Source organism: Pelodiscus sinensis, chromosome 32 (assembly GCF_049634645.1).
Source record: "Pelodiscus sinensis isolate JC-2024 chromosome 32, ASM4963464v1, whole genome shotgun sequence".
NCBI classification, from domain to species: domain Eukaryota; kingdom Metazoa; phylum Chordata; order Testudines; family Trionychidae; genus Pelodiscus; species Pelodiscus sinensis.
Genome location: NC_134742.1, coordinates 6,552,168 through 6,556,883, shown reverse-complemented (window position 1 = coordinate 6,556,883; position 4,716 = coordinate 6,552,168). Strand labels below are relative to the sequence as shown.

Below are 4,716 nucleotides of genomic sequence, written 5' to 3'. Positions count from 1 at the left end.
TTCCCAGCCATGCTGGAAGGGCCTAACACGTGGGGCTCTGCAGGGGTCTGTTCTGGGACGGTTCTCTTCAACCTCCATCAGTGATTTAGATATTGGCATGGAGAGGGCGCTTATTAAGTTTGCAGATGATACGAAGCTGGGCGGGGTGGCAAGTGCTTTGGAGGAAGGGTCAGAATTCAAAGTGATCTGGACAAACTGGAAAAATGGTCTGAGGTAAATAGGATGAAGCTTAATAAAGACAAATGCAAAGTGCTCCACTTCGGAAGGGACAATCCACTTCACACACACAGAACGGGAAGTGACTCTCTAGGAAGGAGTCCTGCAGAAAGGGATCTAGGGGTCAGAGTGGACCACAAGCTAAATAGGAGTCAAAAGTGTGACACTTGCAAAAAAAAGCAACCATGATTCTGGGAGGCACTAACAGGAGTGTGGTGAGCAAGACAGGAGAAGTCATTCTTCCGCTCTGCTCGGTGCTGCTTAGGCCTCACTTGTAGTCATGTCTCCAGTTCTGGGCACCATGTTTCAGGAATGAATTGGAGAAATTGGAGAAGGCCTGGAGAAGAGCAACAAAAATGTGGAACAGTTTAGAAAACATGAGAGTGAAAGAACTGGGCTTGTTTAGTCTGGAAAGGAGAAGACTGAGAGGGGACATGATAGCAGTTTTCACTATCGTCGGATCCGCACTTACGAACGGGGCTCTCGCCCCGGAGGTCGAGGTAGCGGATTGCTACCTGCGAGCTCCGGGGCGAGAAAGCCCCGTACGTAAGCTGCTCAGGTGCCCCTGGTCTGCTGGAGACCGTCTCCAGCAGACCAGGGGCACCGGGCGGGTTCCCGCGCTTCTGAGGCTTTACCAGAGCAAAGCCTCAGGAGCGCGGGATCCGCCGCTGGAGACCACAGGCACCGGGACTGAAGCCGCAGTGGGGGAGGGGGGGTTCCGCGCCTCTGAGACTTTGCCAGAGCAAAGCCTCAGAGGCGCGGCACCCCGCTGCCGCTGCTGCTCTGCTCCCCGTGTCCCTGGTCTGCTGGGGGGGGAGGGCGCGGATAGTGTGCCCCCCCCCAGCAGACCAGGCTTTTGTTTTGGACCCTGGAGCAGAGCAGCTGGGGCGCTGCGGATTGGTCCTGCAGCACCCGCTCTGGGCACTACTGGACCAACCCTGCAGCACCCCAGCTGCTCTGCCCCAGGCGTCCCCAAGTCAGCCGCTGCTGAAACTGACCAGCGCTGACTACAGGAAGCCCGAGGCAGAGTTGCTCTGCCCCAGGCTTCCTGGAATCAGCGCTGATCAGTTTCAGCAGCAGCTGACTTGGGGAAGCTTGGGGTTCTTAAGTTGAATCTGTATGTAAGTCAGAACTGGCAGTCAGTTTCAGCAGCGGCTGAATCTGGACTCCAGTTCCGACTTACATACAGATTCAACTTAAGAACAAACCTACAGTCCCTATCTTGTACGTAACCCGGGGACTGCCTGTATCTAAAAGGGTGTCACAAGGAGGAGGGAGACAAACTGTTCTCCTTGGCCTCTGAGGACAGGACAAGGAGCAATGGGCTGAAACTGCAGCAAGGGAGGTTGAGGTTGGACATTTGGAAAATGTTTCTGCCTGTTGGGAAAACTTCCTGTCAGTGCTGTGAAACACTGGAACAAATTGCCTGGGGAGGTTGCGGAATCTCCATCACTGGGGATATTTCAGAGCAGGTTGCACAGACACCTGTCAGGGATGATCTAGACGGAGCTGGGTCCTGCCGTGAGGGCAGGGAACTGGACTCGATGGCTTCTCAATGTCCCTTCCCATTCTACTGTTCTGTGATTCCCAGACCAGACGGATCAGTCCCAGACCAGCAGGGCTTGCGGGGGAGGTGTGTGTGTGTCGGCAGGAGGGGGAGTGATCAAGCTGTTTCTCTACCGTACCTATCTCTGGGCAGTTCCCGAGTCTCTCTAAGGGCCAGGGCTGCTCACACACTTGCTGGCGGTGCCCATGAGCAGTGGTTGGGCTGTGGCTGGTTGTACAGCTCTGGGCTCTGATTGTCCAAGTGTCCCAAGGTGCTGGCTGGGGGCAGGACACCAGCCGTGTGGGGGGAGGGGATGGTGATGCCACAAAGGCCTGTGGGGGAAGGAGCTGGGGGTTGGGGGCTGAGTTCATGGAGATTCCCTGACATCAGCTGCAAGGCAGGGCAGCCTCAGAAATATCCCCCCCTCCCCAGCCCTTTCTGGCTGTGTGGGTGCCCCCCAAAGAGGCGGGGCTGGAATCGCTCTGAGACCGACCCCTCGGGGGTGACCTGGGCCAACCCTTGGGACGTCCCCTGAGACCTCTCGGCCGCCCCCTCTCCCAGTCTCACTGCTGATTGGCTGAGCAGGGGGCCATGGAGAGGGAGGAGGTTTCCCAGCGGTGACCCCGGCTCCTCTTCCTTTGCAGGCTCCGCACGGCGGGGTCTGGCCTCGGGCCGGCCCTGCGGGGGGACCTGCGGGCAGAGCCCCACACGGGCGCGCAGACAGCGGGGAGGTGAGCATGGGCGAGCAGGGGGAGGCTGTTTTCCTTTAGCACTGGGGGGGTGGGGGTGGGAAAGGGGAGACTGGGGACCCTTGGGCAGGGCTGTGTTGGGCCCTTCCCCCTCCAGGGTCAGGGCTGGGAGTGGAAGTTGATCTCAGGGCCTGGCTGGTTCTGGGAACAAGAACCTCAAATCCCATCCCCTCCCCCTCACAAGTCCCCCCTCCCCCACTATGGGATCCATCCACATTGCCCTAGTCTGGAGAGACAAGACCCTTCCTAAGAGCCAGGCCCCATGGATCCGACTCGCTCCCCTGAGCACCAGGGCCCAGCCCCGGGGATGGGGATGGGGGCTCGTTGGCACAGGCTGGGCTCGGGTCTATTGACCTGCCCCCCCTCTCTCCCGCCAGCGCGTCAGCTCCTGCATCGCGCCCAGAGTGTCCCAAGGGAGCCAAGGCCCCAGGGAGCAGCAGAGCCCGGTTGTAATTGCCCCCCCGCACCTGGCATGGGAGGTGAGTGACCTCTGAGCCTCTCTGGCCCCGGGGTGACCAGGTGGCTCCCACAGGCCGCAGGGCCGGCAGTGGCAGGGCTGTGGGCTGGGAGTGACCCCTGGGGAGGGCAGAGTCAGAGCCGGGCCTGAGCCAGACTTGGGCCCAGCTCATCTTCTCCTGGCTCAGGGGAGACCCGGGGACGATAAGGTTCCTTTCTGGCCATGGGCCCCTCCTTGTCCCCTGGTAGGGTTACCAGATGGGTTTGAAAAACCTCCCAGACACACGTGATCTCAGAACGGGAAGCGGGGGACTGGCTGGGAGGGGAGTGAGACTGGGATGGGGCTGGGGGAACGGGGCTGGTGCGAGGAGATCGGGGGTGGGGGAGACCGGCCAGCGGGAAGCAGGGCTGGATGGGAGGAGGTCGGGAGGAGCAGGGCTGATGGGGGGGGGGAGAACTGGGAGCGGGGAGGGGGGGAAGGGACCAGCCGGCAGGAAGCAGGGGCCTAACCGGGATGGAGTTGGGGGGAGCGGGTCTGGCCAAGGGAGGAGTGGCCAGTGGGGAGGGGGCTTGCCTGGGCGCATGCAGATCCTGGGGCGCTGCCTGTCCCGCACACGGTCCCGGTGAAAGACGAGCGAGTCCGGCCCCAGGATTCCCTCTCTCCCCGGACCCCCCCCCCCCCCGCTGTGTAGCTACGTGCTGCCTGGCTGGTACTGCCCAGTCCAAACCCTGCAAAACCAGCTGGGGGTGCAAGTCCCCATGGGGGGCCCTGCCCACCGCCCTTCGCCCCAGGAGCTGGGGGGCCCATTAGCTCCTCTCCCCAGTGGCTCCAGCAGAGGCAGGTGGGGAGGGGGGCTCCTGACCCAGGGGGGTTGGGAGCAGAACACTGATGGGCCCCGTCTCCTCCCTTCCATCCCAGCTCAGCACAGCCCCCAGTAGGGAGCTCGGGGCCCAGCTGGGACGGTCCCTTGGGGGCCCAGCCGAGGACACTGGCCGGCCGGCCAAGGAGGGGCCTGACCCCTCTGCCCACTGCTGCTGGGCCAGAGGTGAGGGACCCCGCTGGGCAATGGGCTGCTAGAGCAGACACCGGCAGATGCCAGGCCGGGGGCCCTGTGGAAATGACCCGCCCAGGCTCCCACCGGCAATGGGAGTAGGGTTACCAGGTGAGTAAAAAAAATATTGGACACGCTTGATCTCAGATGAGGGTGGGGGGACAGGACAGGAGGGAGGCAGGGCTGGCCGGGGGAGGGAAGGGGGTTGGGGCGGCCAGTGGGAAGCAGGCCTGACGGGGGGGAGAGGGGAACAGGTCGGGGGCAGCGGGACATGGGGGGGGGCGGGAGGCAGTAGCAGCTCCTGCAGTGATAGGCCAGAGGGGTCTGGCCCTGGGGGCCCTAGAGAGGCGCCGCCCAGGGCCAAGCCCCCACTGCCCCCTGGGTCCCGGGCCCCGCATATGACAGGCTCTTGCTGTCTTGGGACAGGAGGAGCCCGGCCACGGGGATGCACCAGCTCCCCCACCCCCAGCTTGGCTCCAGGGCCGGTGTTGCCTGCAGGGAAGGAGCTGCCAGCGGGAGTAGGAGCATCAGTCGGAGCTTTTCCTGCTCACGCCGGGACTAGAGCCACGGACCCGACCCGGCCCTGGACCAGGCACCAGGGGAGAAGGAGGAGCTGCCCCTCCCCCCCGCGGGGGATAGAACCTCCCCTCCCCCATCTCCTGTCCCTGGACAGGGACCTGCACAGCCCAGTGAGTCA

General features: G+C 62.8%; 1 long non-coding RNA gene across 1 annotated transcript; it reads left to right on the top strand.

The window, feature by feature from the left end:
• The first annotated feature begins 1,715 nt into the window (after nucleotides 1–1,715).
• On the top strand, nucleotides 1,716–4,125 carry LOC142823216 (uncharacterized). The gene is made up of 3 exons (XR_012898510.1): nucleotides 1,716–2,493; nucleotides 2,889–2,990; nucleotides 3,887–4,125. It is a non-coding gene; the product is annotated as an uncharacterized LOC142823216 (long non-coding RNA).
• The last annotated feature ends 591 nt before the right edge of the window (nucleotides 4,126–4,716 follow it).